General features: G+C 44.3%; 1 protein-coding gene across 4 annotated transcripts in view; it reads left to right on the top strand.

Annotated features, from left to right (window-relative positions):
* FAM110B (family with sequence similarity 110 member B) overlaps positions 1–22,880 on the top strand; it is a 133,465-nt gene that overhangs the window by 15,273 nt on the left and 95,312 nt on the right. For all 4 annotated transcript variants that reach the window (XM_047783891.1, XM_047783888.1, XM_047783890.1 and 1 more), the window contains exon 2: positions 14,654–14,748. The gene's annotated coding sequence lies outside the window, so the exon portion shown is untranslated. The remainder of the gene's footprint in view (positions 1–14,653; positions 14,749–22,880) is intronic.

Here is a 22,880-nt window from a genome sequence, read left to right as displayed (position 1 = left end):
TGTCCTGGACTGGCTCTCTACCCAACTCCAGGTATGCAGCAGGTGTGTCCTGAGATGCTAACTTGTGCCAGGAGATGCCATGTGCCCCAGGAGAAGGTGATGTCATGGCAGAAGATGCAGGTGTGGGAGGGGACACGCCCAGAGAGGCTTTCCTGGAGAAATTCCCATCCGAGCCCAGTTGGGTCTACCTGCCTCTTAAGGCAAGGGGATGTTAGGTAGGAAAGAGAAGGGCTGGTGGAGGGCAGTTGGTCGGGGGAGAAATTCAGAGGAAAATTCTAGCCAGAACTGTAGGACCAAGTCAAGGACTAAGCCCTGAAATGTCAGGGCAAACTGGGCCTTTTGGGCAGTTTAGGTTTGCTGTGTACGTGAAACACTTGAACTGGGGAAGGAGTCTCAGAATGGAGAAAGCTAGCATGGCAGGTGCAGAGCTTGGACTGCATCCTGCAAGTCTGCGCTGTGGCATCGCTCGGTGTGTCCACGTGGTCACATCGTTCTCCAGGCTCACTTCTCATCCTTCAGCTGAGGGCTGAGTACCTACTAGGTTTAAGGCTTTCCACTGCTTCCCTTACCCCTGCAACGCCTAGGTGAGGGAGTGAATTGACTGGCACCAGGCCATGTGGCTGGTGAGAGCTGGGCAGAGTGTTTATCTGTATCCTTGTGAAAATGGAAAGGCAGAGTTAAATGCAAATTGATTTTTTCCAGCAGTCACCTGAGAGACACATATTTAAATAAAGACTTCAGGGAGTTCCCGCTGTGGTGCAGCAGAAACAAACCCGACTAGTATCCATGAGGACGCAGGTTCTATCACTGGCTTTGCTCAGTGGGTTGGAGATCCAGCATTGCCTTGAGCTGTGGTGTAGGTCACAGCCGTGGCTCAGATCCTGCATTGCTGTGGCTGTGGTGTAGGCCAGCAGCTGTAGCTCCAATTCAACCCCTAGACTGGGAACCTCCATATGCCACAGATGCGGCCCTGAACAAAACAAATAAATAAATAAATAAAATACAGACTTCAGAGTTCTGCCCTAGGCTTATGTTGGTGGAGTAGAGGACCCAGCTTTGCTTTTAGGCTGGGACCTTGTCTCAGTGTGGATGGGAGAACTGGGGGAGAGGGGATATGGCCTCTTTTTTTGTACAGGTTAAGGGGCATGTAGACCAAAGGATGATTTATTGGGAAAATTCTAAGGAGCATTACAGCAGTATTGTCTTCTAAAGTATCTCCAGAGTTTCTTTAAAAAACTCTAGATTGTGAAAGAAAATATCTGTAAGCTTCCGTATCTTGGAAAACAATACACCATTGGATATTTGATATTTGATTCGCTTTGATAATTGGCATTTGATTTGGTATTTCATTTGAGGGAGTAGCTGAAAGGTGCTGATAAGGTATTTGATACTTGTACCTGAACCAAAAGCTGAGAACTGCCTGAGCACAAGAGCCCAGACCAGTATTAACGTTCTGGGATTACACAGGACTGGAGAAAACCACAAAGAGTAAATTCTTGAGAATTATTTTAAAAAGGTACTTTGGTTTTCAGGATGGCTCTGCATTTCAAGTTTATTTAGAAAAGAGCACTAGTTAATTATTATGTTTTTAAAGGCTCAAATGGATATATTCAAATTTTCTCCACCCTTAATTTTTTTCTACTTGTCTTAATTACTGCGTGCAGTGCTAAAAATATCCAACTATGTGGATTTGTCTGTTTCTCTCCTTGATTCTATAAATTTTTGCTTTATTTAGTTTAAGGTTCTCTAGTTAGGTGCATATACATTTAGAACTCCTAATGTCTTGGCATTGAATTGACTCATCATTATGTAATGTGCCCTCTATCTATAGGGAGACCTCTTGTCTTGAAGTCTACTTTATCTGATGTTAATGTAGCCACACCAGTTTTTATGATTAGCATGTGCATTATGTCTAACTAGCCATTTAGATATCTATAAATGGATACAGATATGTATGGATATACACACAATCATGGTGTATGTATATATTACTGTATTTTATGAATATATATATTCTCTTACTTTTAGCTTACCCGGTTTTTACACTTAAGTTATGTTTATAAATTGCACATAGTTAGGTGTTGCTTTTTTATGCAAGCTTGAAAAGCCCCCCCTTTTAATTGAGGGTTTTGTCCATTTACATTTAATGTAATTATTGATGTAGTTGATTTTAAATCTACTGTCTTATTATTTGTATTCCATTTGTCCAATGTGTTTGTTCCTGCCTGCCTGCCTCATTTTGGATTAATCAAATACTTTTTAGTATTTTATTTCACCACCCTGACTTTTTAGCCAAGATTTGGTTTGATTTTTTAGGGTTGCTCAGGGGATGTGTGTGTGTGTGTGTGTGTTTGTGTGTAGTCATCATCTCCATTGAATTAATATTATTACATCACATTTAATCTAAGAATCTTCTCAGCGAATATCACAGTGAAGTGAGAAGTGAACATTCAGATCCCTTAGAATTGAGCCAAAGTCTGAGTTACACTTTTAACTATCTTGAGTGCACATAATCTGCCTTTTTCATTTTTGTCAGAATTTTAACTTGGATAAAGTTGGATTACAGTTTTCACTCTTAATGATTTGCCTTGGAATTCACAGAAGGAAGCTTCATGCAACTGAATGAGCTGTGCTATGTCTCTCTGTTTTCTAAACTTTCTGCTATTACTTTCTTAGAAATTTGGGATAATCGGAAGACTTATTACTAGGAAAGATCATTTGCTTCGCATTTGTTGTTCTTCCAGATTCTAGTCTGTTCTATCACGTCACACTGCTGTGTCGGGCTTGTCTGTCTGTCCTGTACCTGTGGCCTCCTCATCCCCGTGTCCAGGCTAGCAGGGCACAGCCCTCAGATATGGAACCTCCACGGGGTGTGAGCTTGCCTGTGAAGGGCTTTGTTCTGGTTGCAATTAAGGTCCTCAAGGCTCCTTTGCATTTATGACTCTTCCCTAGACTCGTAGGGAAGTATGCTTTTATTTTTTCCAGGTAAAATTTCTTATTACCATGAGATCAAAGGTCTTTTGTGTGCTCTGTATCCTAACTGGACATGGAAGTCACATATGCATTTTTAAAGTTATAACTGGAAAAGATGAAGTCCATCCATGAGCTCCCTTGCCCTCTGGCCTTGGGTTGACCAATGGAGAGCACTGGCAGACGATCAGTGCCCAATTGAGTGTACTAAGTGGCATTCTTCTAAGTTTTCCTTTTCCCAAGACTAAAAGCTGTGATATCTGTGCTGTTCTAATGAGCCACTGCTGGTTACTGATACCTGCCAACAAAACAGGATATCTGAAAGGAACTGAAAAATAAAATCAAGCATTGTTCTCCAGGACCTGCCTTGAGATAAACTCCTTTTCATCTCTGAAATTGCCTAATCAAATGTAGGTCAGAGAACAGGAAGAGTTCAAGATACAGCATGAAGGGCTTTCGTAGCTGACATAGTCTGTGTGGGGCGCTCCCAGACTGGGTGGCTTAAACAGAAGACGTTTATTTCTTACGGTTCTGGAGAGCGTGAAGTCCAGGATCAAGGTGCAGGCAGATTTGGTATATCATGAACTGGCTTCCTGCTTTATAAACAGCAGTCTTGTCTCTGTGTCCTCGCTTGGCAGAGGGGTGAGGAAGCCCTCTGTGGTCTTTTTTATAAGGTCACTAATCCTGTTCCTGAGGGCTCCATCCTCATGAACTAATCACCTCCCAGTACCTGCACATTGGAGCTTAGGATTTCGATGTATTTATTTGGGGGAAACACAGACATTCAGTCCATTGCAATAATGTTCCTACTACTACTGTTCGAGAGGTAGTTGATTATTTACTGTTTCAAGTTCCAAGCCAGGGGTTTTAAACGTGTGATCATTTAATTTATAACAGCTTTGAGCAGACCCGAGATACAAATCTGGGATTGTTTGACTATAAAATACCTTTATACCATAGACCTTTTACCACTAAGCTGTAAATACTTCCTTGTTTAACCTTCCTTGTTTAACCACTTTTTGGGGGATGATTAATCAGTTTAATTTAATGTGTTAGCCTGTCCTGTCAATCACTTTTGGACTGACCTGCTGTATTTTCTCTAACACCTACTTTATTGTGACATTGACATGAGGGTAGATCACGATGGAGATAAAAGAATTCAAAGACTATGTTTGTGAAACATACAGTTTAGATGGAAAAGTAAAGTTCACATAAAATAGCCAAACAGCCAAAAAATGCTACAAAAGATCATATAATAAACACTCTCTTTAATGGAACAGGCCACATTTCTTGCCATGCAATTTAGTATTACCATTGAGAGAGCAGAGCTGCCTTCAGTGTAATGGGGCCATTAATTTGTTGTTTCCTCTTCGTGTCCATCTTCCCCTGCCCGTCCTTTATGTTGGCATTAATTTCCCTGAAGTGCTCACGACAGCATATGGCACTTATTGAGTATGAAAAGTTCACTCCTGGGTGAAACCTTACCACGTGTTTTACAGACGTGCCAGGAGGCAGTCTCACACCTCCACTTGCTCAGGCGCGCTCGGGGGGACGGGGCGGGGAGGGGGGGGAGCGGGCAGTGCTGAGGGTTTCAGCAGGTGGGGCAGGGAGAAGGGGGTCTGAGCAGCCCTCGTAGCAGGGGTGCTGCTGATGCTGGTCTTTCTGGAGGCGGCTGGTGCAGGACAGCTACAGTATCCTCCCACTTACAGGAAGGACTTAGGTTCATAAAGACACAAAGTAAAGTGGTGGTTGGTTGCTAGGGGTTAGGGGAGTGGGGAACAGGAAGTTAGTATTTAATGGGTACAGAATTTCTGGAGTTGGATGGAGGTGATGGTTGCACCGCAGTGTGAATGGACTTAAGGCTCCTGAACTGTATACTTAAAAATGGTTCCGATGGTACATTTAATGTTATATATATTTTACCACCATTGAAAAAGTATAATCATATAAAACATGATGCCTCAATAAAGCCTGTGTTTTAAGTGTTAACAAAAAGTGCCCAGTAGATTGTAGTACACTTTATTAACATTATGCTAGGAGTTCCCATCATGGCACAGTGGTTAACGACTAGGAACCATGAGGTTGCGGGTTTGATCCCTGGCCTTGCTCAGTGGGTTGAGGATCTGGCGTTGCCGTGAGCTGTGGTGTAGCTCACAGATGTGGCTCGGATCCAGCGTTGCTGTGGCTGTGGTGTAGGCTGGTGTCTACAGCTCCGATTAGACCCCTAGCCTGGGAAGCGGCCCTAGAAAAGGCAAAAAAAAAATATGCTGAATTTTTGTAGGAGAGCAGAAAATACTAGTGTTGATGCTGGCACTGGTCTCCACTTGCTTGTTAATGAGGTGAGTAGCTTTTTTTTTTTTTTAAGAGAAAACCAAAAGTGGAGATTCTTTGGCCTGAACTCATTGCCACCTGCCCTGGAAAGCACTTCAAGGGGACTCCAATTTTACTTCTTACCTGGGCGGGAGAGCTCCAGACCTCAGGACTGGAAGCAGAGGTTCCTCTCTTGAGGACCAAAAAAGGAATGTGGGAAGGCCTTGCTCATGTGCTCCATGAGCATAAGGAGTTTGTCTTTCAGACAGCTGCAGGGATACCTAGAGGCCCTGTTGTCCAACACAGATTTTGTCATGGAGACCACTTTGTTAAGAAATGAAAAGAAGAGACTTGAATCTCATCAGCACGCTCTTATTTGGTATTTAGAGATGCCTAGGAATGTGGAGAATTGCCAGTTTATAATCACAGCAGAAAACAGAGATTTGTTGACATAATTTCTTGGCATGCTATTCTAGGGTTATTTAAATAGCATTATGCAATTTCGATTTCTGTTTTTCAAGGGACATGGTGACTTGTTGAATAGAGAGCCATTTAAAAATTATGGTTTATGAAAGTAGAATTATCATAGGATCCAGCAATCCTATTTCTGGGTATCTACCCAAAAGGACTGCAAGACCTTGAAGAGATGGTTGTACAGCCATGAGCACCGCACTGTTATTCATGGTAGTTAAGATGTGTAGGCGGCTCAAGTGTCCCTCAGAGGATGAATGCCACCCAAAAGGTAGTCAGTACACACGGCAATGTCAAGCCATGCAAAGGAAAGAAGTTCTGACACAGGCTCCACCAGGGATGAAACTTGAGGCCACTGCTCAGTGGAGCAGGCCAATCCCAAGAAGACATATGAGGAACTTAGGTTCTTAGAGACGGCGAATAGAATGGTGGTTGCCAGGGGCTGGGGGAGGGGAGTGGGCAGTTTAATGCACCTAGAATGTCAGTGCTACAAGATGAAAAGTGTTCCTGAGATGGGTGGTGGTGACAGTTGTCCAGCATTTGAATATATTTAGTACCACTGAACTGTCCCCTTAAAAATGGTGAAGATGGGAAATTTTATGTGTATTTGACCACTTGGAAAAATTAAAAAAAAATTAAAGATCAGCCTCCAGATAAGAGAAATGCTTTCCTCATCTGTATTTATTCTTGAAGGAACTATCTTTCATAACATAGGTTAATAAGGGATTTTGCAAATAAAAACTTGAGTAACACAAAATATGTGTCTTCTGTGATAGTTTATGCTGCATAAAGAAGTGCAGTGACTTTTGCTTTTTTGAGTTTTTTGAAGAACCTGCATACCCTTCTCCACAGTGGCTTCGCCAGTTTGCATTCCCACCAGCAGTGCATGAGGCTTCCCTTTTCTCCACACCTTCTCCAGCATTCGTGAGCTGTGGTCTGTTTGATGAAAACCTCTCTGACAAGTATGAGGTGACACCTTACTGTGGGTTTGATTTGCTTTTCCCTCATAATAAGTGATGTTGAGCACCTTTTCATGTACCTGTTGGCCACCTGTATGTCTTTCTTAGAAAAATGTCTATTCAGATCCTCTGTCAGTTTTTTTAAATCGGTTTGTTATTTTGATGCCGAATTGTATGAGCTGCTTGTGTGGTTTGGATATTAACCCCTTCTCAGACATATCATTTGCAAATATTATCTCCCATTCAGTCAGTTGTCTGTTCTGTCGATGGTTTCCTTTGCCGTGCAGAAGCTCTTAAATTTAATTAGATCCCATTTGTTTATTTTTGTTTTTGTTTCCCTTGCCTGAGGAGACAGATTCAAAAAATATTGCTACAGCTTATGTCAGAGAGCGTTCTGCCTGTGTTTTCTTTGGGGAGTTTATGGTTTCCGGTCTTGCGTGTGGATCTTAAATCCAATTTAAGTATATTTTTGTAAATGGTGTGAGAAGTACAGTACTTTGGAAGGACTGTGCTGACAAAAAAAAAAAAAAAAAAGAAAAAGAAAATATCCCTTAATATAGTTTGGATTTAGGAAATCTCTGCTGTTGTACAAGTTTGAACATTTTTAAGAGAGGCTCCTCTGTACTTTGTTCCCAGAGTAGCGTATTCGTCCCACAGAATATGTCAAGATCACGCTCGCTGATATTCGCATTCTTGCGTCTGAATAACAGCCCCACCCACCTGTGGCTGGTATAGAGTCTGGGAACTACCAAAGACTCTGCTCTGTTATTTTATTAATCGTTGCTGAATGAGGTAGCATTTCCAGTTACTGACTCACAACCATTAAAACCCTGGAAAATGACCACATTCATAATTGGATCATAACCAGTTGATAATATGCTAGGGTTTAAAAGCATGCATTTGTATAATAAGCCATGTGCCAGGGTCATTCTAAAGGGTATTAAAAACGAATATTCGAGATGGGCAACACTCTTGTTAAAAAAATGTATTATTTGGAACCAGGTGCATTTATCCTTGAAAACAAAACTGTGACAGCGATGTTGTCCTAAGCATTTTATTGGTTTCTCTGTGATGATATTTTCCAGAAATTTCTCTCCTGGAGACACGTGTCTGCCACGTGCTGTTGTGCCTAGAGTATCAGTGAACAAGGCGCTGGGCTGCATCTGAGGGAGTGTAATGCAGCTTGTCTGGATGCTGCTGCTTTTCTCTAAAACCTAAGGGACTAGAAGGCTCAGTTTCAGAGCAGTCCAAATAAATTAATTGTTGGAATACATAAAAAGCCTATTTTTAGGGTGAATTCACAGCATGTGAGGAGCAGGGCAGGGAGGCGGTTGGGGCCTTTTGCTTTGAACCCCAGGAAGATGTCGTTAGTTGTATAATCTGGCCTTTTGGGAAATAAAAGGTGATTTTCTAGAATGTTTAGAAATCTGTGATTCTTTTTTTTTTTTTGTCTTTTTGCCATTTCTTGGGCCACTCCTGCGGCATATGGAGGTTCCCAGGCTAGGGGTCCAATCGGAGCTATAGCCACCGGCCTACGCCAGAGCCACAACAATGCAGGATCTGAGACGCGTCTGCCACCTACACCACAGCTCACGGCAATGACGGATCCTTAACCCACTGAGCAAGGCCATGGATCGAACCCTCAACCTCATGGTTCTTAGTCGGATTCGCTAACCACTGAGCCACAACAGGAACTCCAAAATCTGTGATTTTTAATCAGGCGACCCCACTGCACCGGCGTTTTTACCATTTTTGCTGAAACGCCTGCTCCGAAGCAGGTGTCACTTCCGTTTGCTGATGGAAGGCGGGCAGGAGGGTGTGAGCCATCCGCCTCGTATTGAGAGAGGCCATGGTGCCAATTCCTTTGTGGCTCCTGGTGATATGCTGGCATTTAATCTTCACAGTGAGCCTTGGAGGCCAGGGCTCTAGTTATCTCCATTTTCAGGCCAGGAAATCCTGGCTTTGCGAGGTTTACTTCCTCAAGGTCCCGTGATGAGTGAAGGCGTGAAAGCAGGGGTGAGCCCAGCTGATGGTGAAATTCCAGGATGTCCAGTAGGTACTTGTGGTTTCGGGGCTGTATCCCTAGTCAGGCTGCCTGGAGTCCTTAGGGAGATCCCACCACCACTTCCATAGCCTCAGGGCACCAGCGTTTGCACTGACTGGCTCTGTACCTCCTGCACAGCGCACACTGACACCCTGACGATGGATGTGGGAGCAGACAGGACCTACAGAATGGGGGTCTCTTGGAATCCCCGCCCTGTTCAGAAATATCTAGGAAGTGTCACATCCTGGGGCCCTAGGGTTTAAATCCTAGGGATTAAGATAACCAGGCAGGGTTTGTGGTTTATCAGGGAGATGCTGCTGTAATTCATCTTTCTAAAGGAAGTGAGTGTTTAGATGCACACGGGTGAGGCGCCGTGGACAGGAAGAGGGGGGACGTGGTCAGAGGGAGGCCAAGGGAACACTTCTCAAAGGAGGGATTGTCTGTGTATCTGGAGAAGTGGGGGTAGCTCAGAGAGTGTCACAGGCCGTGTTGGGCAAGAGGGAGCTGGGCCCTGAGACCAGCCCGGGAGGGAGAGGGGCAGGAGAGGTAGAGTTTGGCTTCGATCCAGTAGGTGATGGAAGGCCAGCATGGGGTTGGGGGTACAGGTCATGGTCATACTGGGATGTAAGAAGATCCATCTTGCTACCCTATGGATGGCCGACACTCGGGGCGTTGGGGGCGGGAGGTTGTGCAGTGATGGAAGTGGTCCAGGTGACGCATGATGACGAAACATGAGGAAGAGAGTGTGGCTACGTTTTCACTTCCTCAAACTTGCTGCTGCCAGGTCTCCCCGCTTTACGAGGCAGTCCACTCCAGTTGGAGGTTGTGCAGCCCTGGGATGCTTTTACCATGAGCCAGATTTGCCTCTGTAATTTCCACCACTCGGGTGATGTCTCTTGCCCCATAGGGTGGTTCTGCCTTCCACCCCCAGCCCCAGGCACTTCCTCAGTCCCCTTCCTAGCTGTCCCTGTCCTGGTTTGTCCAGATCTGAGAGTCCTCAGCCCTTTGCAGGTACAGGGTAACTCCAGACTCATGCATCGTCTTAGAGGTGCTGGGCTTGTAAGGAGTCCATCCAGAGCATAATAGAACCTTACACACACCCCCACGCCAGTTGCCCAGGTTAGAGCACAGCCGTACTTGTGTATGTTTGTACTGAATTCTCTGCTTGTGTTAGTTCAGCCTGTGTTTTCACCAGTAGTTATGCCGTAGCTGAGTTGAATGCTAAACTGGTAGATCTCTTTCAGATTGATTAGTTTATACCTTTGACCGTGGAGCACATTACTTACATTTTTTGGAGGATGAACTTTGTAAGGTCAAAGGCTCTTTCTTACCTAATCCTGGTGTCTTTTTCCATCTTGTGTCATGACTAACACATGGCATAGCCCTCCAGGAAATAGTTGTTGACTGACTGAATGCAATATGGGGATTTTTTTTTTTTTTTGACCTGTATTTGACATTAGCACTAGGAAATCGTTTCGCCTTCACACATTTGAAATCATGTTCTCCCACACAACATTTTAGCCGTTTTTAACCTCGAATTGGCTGTAACTTTGATAAGCCTGTCTTATCTCTTGATTTAGGTCATAGATAAGCATGTCCAGTGGGCTAGGAGAAAGCCTCGTGGATGTTTAAGAAATATTTCCAAATTAAGGCATCAGTAGGTTTTAAGGAATAGTTTGGAGTTGATTTATAATCTGGCCACATGTCTTTAAGTTTCCACGCTTGGTTTTTTCCTGCACATCTCCTGGTAATTCTTCTTTCTCTTGTGTTACCCTCTGAAGATGATCCATCATTCTAGGAAGAGTATCCTTTTACTTTGAGCAGGTTTATCTTAGACACATCATTATTAGGCTGTTCTCTGGGAAGCTATTAAAAAGCCACAACCAATAGGTCGTTGGCAGTCAAAGAAGAATGGAATAACTTAGTTATCCTGTAAGCGGTGTTATTGGCTATTGGTTTTCCTTTCTTGATGGTGTCCAGGGACTTAGCCATCCTTGACTGCTATAATCCTGGTTAAGTATTTGAAGTTGTGGAGGACCATCCATTGAGGGACTTTCAGAGCGTGTTGTTAAGGTTAATGACTTTCAGGTTAAATGATGGTGACACTAAATTGTGTTTTGTTTGTTTTTAATCAGTTATGTTGAAGTCATGTATGTCAATTAAATACACTGATTTTAGTGTATAATTCAGTGAATTTTCACAGAGAGGCACAATCATGTACCCATTGTTACAGTCGTGATATAAAATGTTTCTGTCCTCCCCACATGGTCGGTTATGCCCCTGCAGTTCATCTGTCCCCACGCCCAGGCCCGTGGCAACTGTTGATCTGCTTTCTCTTGCTAGAGTTTGCTTTCTCTAAAATTTCCTATCGGTGGGTTTATGGAGATAGTCGTTTGTGTTTGGCTTCTTTCCCAGAGTATGTTTTTGAAATTTGCTTATGTTTTGTAGCATCAGTAGTTCAGGAATGTTTATATTGCGAAGTCCAGGCTCTGATGAGACACACCCCAGTGTGTTATCCATTCACCAGTTGACAGACTTTTGCTTTCTTTCAAGTTGGGGGCCATTATAAACAAGACTACCCTGAACATTCTTGTACACGTCTTTCTGTGGAATTCGTGTCTTTCCCTTTCTCTCGGGTGAGTACCTAGGCGTGGAATCCCTGGGTCGTTAGCTGAGTGTATATTTAACTTTATAAGAAATTGCCAAATTCTTGTGCAATGTGCCGGCAACGTTTTGAACTTCCCTCCAGCATTGTATGGGAATCCCAGTTGCTCCCTATCCTTGGAAACACTTGATGTTTTTGCCCTTTTAAATTTGGCCGTTCTAGGGAGTCTCCAGTGGTGTCACATTAAGGTTTCATTTTGACTAATCATGTTGAGGATCCCTTCTTGTGCTTGCTTGGCATTGGTTTGTTTTCTTTGTTGAGAGTGTGTTCAAACGTTGTCCTTTTTTTTCTCATGATTTTGTCTAGCACCATTTATGAGTTAATGTGAAGAATTTTAAGGATGGTACTTTGTTGCTGACATATTTTCAGTAAGGGAATGTTTTTAATGGATATTTGATTTCCTGCACCACTGGGGGGGTGGGCATATGTAGTGGGCATCCTTTGCCACCTGTTGGCCTATTTCAATTTCTCTTGCCCTGCTTCCCCACATATACTCTTTACTGAATCTATCAGTTTCTCTGGGGAAACCACATGTGAATGTATAACTACCCCTCTACACACACTCACATGTAAACATCCGTCATGTGCAAACCTTGACTCACATGCCAACCGCGCAGGCCCCCTAAATGATCCCATTCTGCAGTCGGCAAGGACACCCTCTCATGCTTTTTGGTTCCTTAGCAACTACCACCGTGCAGGGTCAATTACTGGGGAGTCAGCAGATGACCGTCAATGGGGGAAAGCTGCTGATCCGTGTCAATGAAGTGCTCTTAAGTAATTCTGGGGTTTTAGAGAAAGAGTTCTGTCTGAACTGACGGATCTCATAGTAAATTATCTTGAAATCCTTACTTTAAAAACTGCTTATGTTGGCTGCAAAATACGCCTGCATTTTGCTCGATTGCTATCAATAATATCTGTTGGAATAGATATTGTAGCAAAGCTATGATTATGATTTGACTATGCGTGAGACACGGAAATTCTATTTTTAGACTAGATGTTTCTAGGTTAGACACCCCAAGAGCATCCCCAGTTTCATTTCGGATTTCTCATGGGCCCTAATGGTTTAATCCAGCTGTATCTGTTGAGCCAAGGCAGAGTATGTTCTTGATCATACTGAGCAGTGTTTTGTATTAAAGTTGAGTTGACTCGTCAAGTAGTATTCGTGCTATGTAGAATATTAAATGTGTAGAAAGATGCAGTTATGAGCTCTAAAGAGGTTGTTTATGGAAATGATGATCTCATAGAGCGCTGAATTGGCATCTGGAAAATCTGAGGCCTGGGACCAACTGTGTGACTTTGGAAAGGTCACTTGACCAGTCTGAGCTTTCATGTCCTCAGCTTTGACATGGGTCAGTTGAAAGAATATGTGCTTTGACTTATTTTTATCAGGATGGTTTTGAGGTCCCTTGACAACTTTGAAAATAAACCCAGTCCTGAAGTTCTTCGTATATGGTATTATTCCTCATCCCAGTCATAGTTGTGTGACTTTTCTGTCTCTGAATCATTTGAAGAAGGGTCCAGCTCTTTGTTGCTCTCTCTCGTCCAGTGTATGATAAGGACAAGGCAACAATGATGGTGAAGATGAAAAGGAATTTTCGATACAATTTTAGGACAAAGCGAAAAAATAACTATTTCCAGAATAGCAAAATACCAAACTTTTTACTTTGTTATCATGAGTTGCTGTCCATTCAAATTAGGTCCAAAGGTATTTTGGATTAAAATTTTCTCTAATGTCCTATTAAATGTCTATGATTTTATGCATTTAAATTCCTGGCATCCCGTACATTTCAGCAGGCAAATAAAGTAAAATCTTAAATTGCAGGCAGTAAGCAATCACAAAGCACCACAGAGTTGATAGTTCTGTTTAATTTAGTTCCAATTTGGACTTGATGTTCTTGTTGAACCTTTTTAGGTAATGATAGAAGGGAAAGTAGATTATTTTGAAAGTTTTAAATGTGAGAGTGGGCATGATCGTCTTAGTTATTATTGAAATAGACATTTTCAGGATTTATTTTGTTATTGTATTTTTAATTTTTTTTTGAAGCTCTTCAAAATCCAAGTCAAGATTTGCAGCCTCACTCATACACTTCTGGTGTATTGTTCATGACACATCACTCCAGAAAGGAGATAATGATGGTTGTTGTGAAGCTGGCATCAGCCTTAATGAAGTGATTCTCAGGCATCATCTGTTGACTTCCCAAGTGCCTCCTTATGAATTTTACAATTGATGACTCCTACAACCAGGCAAAACATAGAGTAAATCTCAATTCAAAAAAGACAGCGGTTATAGTCAGAGCCTCTTCCTTCCCTGTGTGCTCGCTCCTGCTTTCAAGTAAACAGAGATGCCGTTAGCTGGACCGATGGCACGGGCTGAAAGCAGAAGCTAGAGAGAGGATGGTTCGGTTTTCCACTATGGTGTTTTCTCACGAGTTGCCCGATGTCCAGATAACAGTTACTTTCAGGGTTCAGCCAAGTCTCTCTAAAGAGGATAAAAACATTTATGTGTCACACAGACCTGGGGATAGAACATTCCTCAAAATCCTCAGTTTCTTTCCCCTTTCGTCAAATGGGGGGAAAAAAAAAACCTTGTTTCTGGGCTGACCATGTGCCCAGACACTTCATTACATCCTTGCTAAGAATGAGATACGGAATAGTCAAAAGTGGGGGAGTGTCGCCACCCTGACTCCAGGAGAGAGGAGACGGGGACAGCGAGGCACGTGGCTGTGAGCTCCGTGGCCCTGTCCCTGGAGGACAAAACCAAAGAAGAAGCTGACCTGGAGCACCTGGTTCCCCACGAACATGAACAAAGTTTCTGCAAGAGCAACGCTATGGCAGTCAGCCTCCCCAGATGAGCAGTCGTTAGTGAGGTGACATCACTTCCAGCCGGGTTTCGTGAATGAGAAGGATGCCTGGGACGCTCCGGGGAGGTCGAGCTTAGAGTGGGGCAGAGCCACGGTGTCTCCAGGTTGATGGCAGCCTGCAGGCTCAGGCTCGCTTGCTTGTTTTCCATTTGATACAGAGTCTAGTGGTTGATTTTTGTCTTCTGATCAATTTGAAGTTGACTAGAGCAGCTGTATTAGAAAGAGGCTTTGGACCCAATTTTTTCCCAGGTATATTAGGAAATACGCTGTCTCTGTTGCTCGTTGAAATCGGTTTCTTTTTAATGAGACTTTAAAAATGAATCACTTCTTTCTCCCGAATAGTTTTTAATCTGGGCCCTTTTATTTTTTGCAGTCTCCAGCTGGACCTCCAGGGCACCTAGCCTGTTCCTTCTGAGTCCCAAATTGGAAGTTAACAGGACTCTCTACAGCCTGAGAGGGAAATAAAAGGTAATTACATGTTAACAAGTATATTGTTAAATTCCTGTATACATGTGTCATAAAGTCAAGACAACCCTTTTCTTGTTGGGTAGAATTTGGTTCCCCCTCCCCCATTTCCCCACTGTTCCCCCCCACCCCACCTCCTGAAGTCATTCTCTTCCCTCCTTTATTGGTCTCCTCCTCCGCTTCTTCTTCCTCTCCCCTTTTTTCCTTGTATTCACTCAGAAAACCTTTGTAGAGTCTGTCCTGTGGGGTCACTGGCAGGAATTGAAGGGATGGGTGGAAGCTGCCCCTGAGAAGAGCACCCCCCCCTACTCCATGTCTGCAGGTGTGGCCAAGAGGCTGGCCCTGCTCTCCCCTCCTCCTGTTCTGTCCCCAGAGCGCCCCGCTTTGGCCTTGAAATGCATGCCCTTCCCCTGGCTCTCTTGAAGTAGCCTGGTGTTTGCATGCAGTGGCTTTTTCTGCAAATTCTGTGGCTATTGAACTTCCTTGGTTGGAAGGGCCGTCACTCATGGAGATGGGTAAGGTGGCTGCAATGGGCTGTCCCTTGACCATGAATTTGTAGATTCTCTCACTTAGCATGAGGCCTGATTTACTTTTTCTAACTGATATAATCCATATCTTGTAAAAAAAAAAAAAGCACACACAACTAAATGATCCTGACCGATAACAGACTGTGGCTGTCTCCGTCAAAGCTGCTCTCCAGAAATGATACTGGTTAGAGTTGGGTACACAGAGTTTCAGCATGTCCGTCTCTGTGCATCTGCTCATGTTAATAAGGGCATTCCACCTGTAATAAGTGCCTCACCTGGGGGGGGGGGGGAGAAATGTCTGGACTAAAGGGGGTTTCATCATTCCTGCTGAACCTAGCACCTTATTTCTTTCTTGTGTTTGGCCCTAGCTAATTGAAATAGCAATTTCTGGAGTTCCTGTTGTGGCTCGGTGGGTTAAGAACCCGACTGGTAACCATGAAGATGTGGGTTCGATCCCTGGCCTTGCTCAGTGGGTTAAGGATCTGGCGTTGCTGTGAGCTGTGGTGCAGGCCAGCAGCTGTAGCTCCGATTCGATCCCTAGCCTGAAATGGCTGTTTTTGTGGGTAGGGGACCTCTGGTGCTCCCCCCACCTTTTCCACCGGCTCCGTCCAGCCCTCGCACACCCTGAGATGTCGCTGCCCCCCACTCGATGCCACCCAGCTGGAAAACAAGTGGTCACAGCTCCACAGTGCTCAGTCCACCATTCTCCTGGGGCGACCTGTCTGTCTGTCTGTCTCCAGTCTTGTTAGCAGCTGAGGGGCCCCCCCGGCCTGTTCTGCTAAGTAACCAGGAGCCAGGGGATGAGGGGGTGCATAGAAACGAAGCCATTGATGGGCAGTGAGTGGACACAGGGTGTCATCCGGGGCGGGGCTGTTCTCCTGGGGAGCCTGTGTGCTGGTCACTTGGAGGCTCCGGGGACAGTTGAGCTGGGCCGGTGATGGGGCAGTACTGATTTCCTTACTGTGAGTTTCTCCAGGGAAATGGGGGGACGGCCCCAGACTGATAAGACGGCTTGTGGATGCGGGGGTCAAGCTCTGGCCCACCCAGCCCCAGCCCGCTCCTGCCTCCTGTGTAGAACATCTGCCCGTTCAGCGTGTCAACCCGACAGTGTGTGTGTGTGTGTTGACAAGTTCTGTTATTTACAATCTCATCATTGGATTATTAGGTCCCTGTCTACACTTTGGCCACAAAAGTTTGAATTAACTAAAAGTTTAAATTAAAAGGTTTTGGTCAGAATTGGCTATTGGAGTTGAATAATTCTTTTATTCTTATCAATGTCAAATTTTGAAATAGAAAGGGCAATATTTCTCAGGCTTTTATGAAATTTCTTTTGTTTGTTTTTTGGAGGCTTTTGGCCGAGCTCGTGGTCCGTGGAAATTCCTGGGCCAGGGATTGAACCCATGCCACAGCTGCAACCCGAACCACAGCAGTGACAACGCCAGGTCCTTCATTGCTAGGCCACCAGGGAACTCCCCATCATTCTTAAATGAGAAGTATATTAAAGTATTATCACCCCTATGCTGTGTGGTTGTTCCAGTACTATAAAAAGGGAAGCAAATGGAAATCTAATAATATTTGATTCTACCGCCGCTGAATGAAATGAGGCTTCTAACAAGGAAACACTGTGACTTTCTTTTCCCTCTACTTTGAACCCCAAATGCATTTGAGCCGTGGCTATATTAGAGGATTTCTTACCATTCGTTTTACATATTTGCTCTCTGTACACTTGAAACAAATGGCATTACTCGGCTTAAGAATGTCTTTTGAAGGAAAAGAGTCACCCCAGAAAGTGAATGTTTTTGAGCCCTTCTGGCGGCAGAGGCCGGCATTCTCCTTGTGCTGGCCTGGGGTTGGGCTGCCCAGGGGCACGGAGAGCTGCACTGACATTGCAGCAAGGGAGCTGGAGTGCTGAGCTGCCTTTGTGAGAATGCTGAGCTTGTGGTGCCTTTTCCAATCTGCCTTTAGTGTTACTGTAACACAGTTTCAATATTTTGCATGTTTCTGAATGCAGGGAAACCAGTCCTTGTTCTGTCCTGCGTTGAGGATGCTGGTAGGCTGGAGTCTGCCTCTCCTTTCCTTCTGCTCCCCTCCCCGCTTCCCTCCTTCTCTGTCTGCCCTCTCCTCCAACCCCGCTCCCCACCTGCTGCCTCCATAGGAGGTAGGCCTTGAATGAGGCCTCTGTGCAGTGGCCTGGACCTCTTCCCAGGTCCTGATGAGAATTCCAGCTAACGGCAGTAAGGAAGCTGGAGAAGCCGTGCCTTCTGCCCTTTCTGCAGCTGCCTTGTATTCTTGTACTCTGATCAACCTCCCTTCCCCACGTTACACACACACACACACACGTGTACACATGTGTGCGCATGCTAGGTACCCTAGGGAGGGAGCAGTCAGCCTCTGTTGGAATCCATGGCAATGCATTTCTGATACTGACTCAGATCCACCTCGTAGGTGGTTGTGTCTATGTTCTTTGCTCTTTCTTTTCTCAGATAATTTGGGCAGAAAACTCCTATTCTCTTAGCATCACTGTTTTGTGGATGAGAACAGAATAATGGTCACCTTTAGCAGGAGAGACCTGGGCTCAGGTAGAAGTTTTATGTTCTCTTTGAAATCAAGACTACACTTTTATCTGCAGTGCTGGTTCATATGCTGGAAATCTTGCAGGGTGACTCCTGAGCTCACTTAGTGTTCTTCCCAACAAGACACATTAGCCTCTTTTACTAGGGTTTTTTTGCTTGTTTGTTTTAAATTGGCACAACTTTAAAAATTTGACTTTGTCACATGGTTGCATGTAGGTTATGATTTGTTCTGAGATTAAATAAGTAAAAATAATACAGCTGCTTCTCAACATTTGTAGCGGTGCCAAGTGAAAGTTTCTGCAAAACCACAGAGTCGTTGAGTTGCTCCAGACGGGACAAATGAGTGGGTCCCTCTCCTGCAGACACACCCCCACCCTCACCCCACCCCGGAGGTGACCTTTGGTTTAAAATGTCCTGGAGTTTGGCTCCTTATTTGCTTTTGCCATTAACCTGATATGAGTACCATTGAAGAGCAAAGCAGGAGGATTTTTCTGATATGTAATGAGATATGCTTCTTCAAACCCTTTAATACCTAAGAATTTGAATTTTTCTTTTCCAAGTACTGTGTGTCCTGTCTTTTTGAATTTCTGTAATTAGATTTTCCTGGATTGGGTTTCCCTGATTAATACTCAACCATACTTTTATTTATCTATTTTTACCTTGTTTTATTGCTTAAAGGAGAAAAACATCTGATGGTTGGTTTGGGGTTTTGAGGGGTTTTTGAGACCATGAAGTTAATTGGTAGATCTCTTGTGTAATCACTGCATTAAGGAACAAGTATGTTAAAAAAAATTTCCCCGATTCACCTGTATTCCTAGGCTCAGAGTTATCTTCCACGAAGCCTGTTTTCTATAGTAAATGATTCTATACGTTACATGTGATTCTTTAAAAAAAAAAAAAAAGAAAGAAAGAAAACACAGTACTTAACACTTTTTTGGGTTTTTGTACACAAATGTGTAATTTGGCTTTCCTTCTCTCAAGGGAACTTGGTCTATTATATTGATTGAAAATGTTTCCCATTTAAGGTATACACTTTAGTCATTCAGACGAAATTTCATTTTAAGCTGTATAAAGTCTTTTAAATTCTTTTAGTAGCATCTCTTTCCTTTTTTTTTTTGACTGTGCCCACAGCGTGTGGAAATTTCCAGGCTAGGGATTGAACCTGAGCCACAGCGGCAGGGACACTGGATCCTTAACCCGCTGCGCCACACAGGAACTTCCAGCATCTCTTTTCAGTGAGTATGGTTCTTGGCTGCATTTTCTGACTTGCTTCCTAAATAAATTAGAATTGGAAAGGAGCTGTTTCTCTTCTCTCATTCTCACTGCCACCAGGGCCACCAAGACTCTTTGTCTTGCTGTCCCACCCCTGTGTCCACCTGCAGTTTGCATTTCATCTCAGAGGATGCTCTTCTTTCTTTGGTCTCTGTTATCACCTGAGCAGACAGGCATTGCCAAAACGTGACACAGGCAGGCCCTGTCTGGGTTTGAGGTGCAGGGCGTATGGGTCCCAGTGAATTCTAGATTGTTCCGCCTTGGTAACTCACCCAGTTTTTGTTTTTAAATCTTCAAAAGGTACTTCTAAGAGGTTGATTCTACCTCTTGCAAAAACATGTCATTCTTCTCTGTGTGCACGATTGCTGGTGATATAAATGGGTTGTAGCCCCTTTCCAGTGAAATTTTAAATCTCAGGTGTTGCTCGCTCTGGACCAGGTGGCAAAGCTGCCCTTATGCCTATCATCAACCCCAGGTCCTTCCTGATGGCTGTTGTGTTTACTCAGAACTGTGTTGTATTTTCCAGATGAAATCCTGGAGTGTTTAAGAGGGAGATGTTGCAGGTTTAACTTTAACTCTTTGTTTTACAGAGGAGAACATTGAGACCATTTTACAGTACCTTCATTTCATATCTTTATAAGGATGCAGTAAAGATGTCTTTTTCTATTATTAATATAGGTATTCTTCATGTAATTAAAATATTTACAGAAAGTGACTAGTCTGTTAAATCGTATTAAAAGTATCAGCTTTCAGTATGAACACCAGCAAGGGATGGCTTTGCTTTCCCTTGGCATTCTGGGGGCAGAGCTGTTAACCAGGAGTTTCCTAAGTGGCCATGTGGTTACATCTGCTCCCTTTTTTTTTGGCCGTGCTCATGGTATGTGGGAGTTCCCAGGCCAGGGATCGAACCCTCACCAAAGCAGCAACAATGCCATCTCCTTAACCATTAGGCCACCAGGGAACTCCTCACATCTGTTCCTTTAATAGTTCACTTGACAGACGTGTCCTGAGCATCCATGGTGCCACATGAGAAGGCAGGGCTTCTGCCCTCAAGAAGTACAGTTAATCTGCCAGAGTTGTTACCTGATCCTTTGTGTCTATACATTTTTACGTCTGATAGGACCACCAAGCTTTTTGATTCACATTCCACGAGGCAGCTGAGGAAAGCCCATCAACCCTGCATTAGTTTGTGAACCGGTGTTTCCCCTTGTCCTTTTGAGGGCTCCTGCAGGGTATTGCCTGCCATGCCTGGGATTAGTTTCCTGTTGAAACTGAGCAGGACCTAAGGGGTCTGCCCCCATGACAGAAACCTCCATACACCCCTCCCCCCCCATGGTTCATACAAAAGCTTTTGCCTCCTGGGATTTCCCTGTGTTCCAAAGAACAGATTTAATCAGAGAAGGTCAAAAAAATGCAGAAACAAGGGAAAGCAGACAAGCAAAACAAAGTAAGAATAGTTTAGGCATAAAACAAAGTCAAGGACCTTTAGTTCCTCCTCAAGGGCTACAGATAATATCCTGAGCCACATCCTTGAGCTGTTTTGCAGATCCTAAGGCCCCTACCAGGTAGAAGTTAACCACATGCTGAGCTCCAACAGGCAGGCCCCAGACTGGTTGAAGCCAGAAAGTTGATGACTGAGATTCCTAAAACATCACCCTGTCACCTCACCACCAACCCATTAGAGAATTGCTCGGGAGCTGATCCCACACCCTGTGAGCCTCTTCCTCATCCTGCCTTTAAAAACCCTTTCCTGAAAGCCATGCAGAGGTTCAAGTCTTTTAAGCCCAAGCTGCCTGTTCTCCTGATGTGGCTTTGGAATAAACGCTGTGCTTTCCTTCACCACAGCCTAGTGTTGGTAGATTGGCTTTGCTGTTCCTTGGGCAAGTGGACTCACATTTTGTTCTCATGTTCTGTTCAGCAACACAGTTAACCCGGCTGTGTTAACAATTCAAGGACCCCTCCTCGCTGGCCCTGCTTTGGGGAGGAAAGAAAAGCCCTGGGAACCTTGCGAGATAACTCCTTGTGCGAGCCGCCTCACCTCCATGTGTTAAAAAGGCAGAGGCTTGGGTCATTCTGAATTCGAGAGAAAATGATGTATTCAGGAGTTCCTGTTGTGGCTCAGCAGTAACAAAAATGACTAGGATCCATGAGATGCAGGTTCGATCCCTGGCCCCGCTCAGTGGGTTAAGGATCCAGTGTTGCCATGGGGTAGGATGAAGACATGGCTCATTATCTGGTGTTGATGTGGCTGTGGTGCAGGCCAGCACCTGTAGCTCCGATTCAACCCCTAGTCTGGGAACCTCCATATGCCTCGGGTGTCGCCCTAAAAAAGCACCCCCCCAAAAAAGTGATATGTTCAACACCTGCCTGAGCCTTTGCTGGTTGCAGGGAGCCGAGGGTCCCCATGAGCACAAAAACCTATGTCACCAGCTTCTTGCTGTCTTTGCACCTCACCATCCCTGGAAAAAGTCACATCAATGTGGGGTTGCATTGAGTTTTCTTTCTTCTTGGGGAGGCCACACCCAAGGCATGTGGAAGTTCTCAGGCCAGGGATCGGGGATTAAACCTGCGCCATGGCAGTGACCCAAGCTGCTGCAGTGACAATGCCCGATCCTTAACCTGTTGTACCACAAGGGAACTCCACATTGAATTTTCATGGTCTTGCATTTTTCTCCTTGGAACTCTTTTGCACCGGTTGGAAATAGTAATTATGTTATCTCTGTGTGGTGGACTGTGAGGAGCCAGGCCTGTCCACCAGGCAGTGGGGAGCACATCAGGAATTTCAGAGCTGGGCCCTGTTTTGCCTTCTAGGGTGGCCTGAGTGGCCCGGAGAGAAGCTGGTCTTCTTCACCAAAGGTTGCCTTTTATGTGACCTGTCTCAGTTCCCCCTTGGGTTGTCTCCCTACATTTTCTTTTCCTGCAAAACATTCATTTTTTTTTTGTCTTGATTTGGGCATACATGATTGTCCCCAAAGCGAATTTGTCTGTGTTCTGTGACAATTTAATTGACTGTCTAGCAAGAAAAAGCAGTTTGCTTTCTTGGAACATTTTACTTTATCAGTATTTGAAGGAATGCTTGCAGAGAGAAGCTCATGTGCACACACCTAGAGGAGCAGGACCTGGTGGTCTCTGCCCAGATCAGGACAGCATTCTGTAAACTTAGTTTCAATGAGGCTTTAAATGCCCACTTACGCTTTTTCCTTTCTCGACCATCTTTATTTCAGCAACATCATTGGCATATGGTTTATTGGGAAAGTAAACTTTAGTGACAAATGTGCACATTTTTGGTCTTTCTTTTTTAAAGAGGGATTTAGAAATAAAATCTTAACTGCTGGGGCATGGCACGGTGACTTAACCACACGGATAAAGTGGAAATGTTCATTTTAGCAAGAAATAGGACCACCCTTTAATCTAAAACATGGTGCTATTTCCCACTCTTCTCCTAGTCTGCCCTTTTATCAAAACTTAGAAGGTCCTCTCATGATCAGGTATGCAGTGGTCCCCATCACTTAAGTGGTGGTAATATTTCCACCACCACATGTGTAAGTGTCCTTTTGTGACTGTCTCCCCTTCCCACATGGTGACTTGTCATTGGTCTGTAGCTTCTGCCTATTTGAGGGGAGCTGCCATCAAAGGAAGTCACAGCAAATGTGCTGTAACTGGGGAGGCCTGCTGCTGGCAGCAAAGGTGAGGGCATTACCTGGTAGTGAATTTGCTTCTCAGCTGTCACAAACATGTGGCCTTGAGATTTTGTGCTGCACTG

Source organism: Phacochoerus africanus, chromosome 6, assembly GCF_016906955.1.
Source record: "Phacochoerus africanus isolate WHEZ1 chromosome 6, ROS_Pafr_v1, whole genome shotgun sequence".
NCBI lineage: Eukaryota > Metazoa > Chordata > Mammalia > Artiodactyla > Suidae > Phacochoerus > Phacochoerus africanus.
The sequence above is the reverse complement of the archived record's forward strand: the minus strand, read 5'-3'. Positions and strand labels throughout refer to the sequence as shown.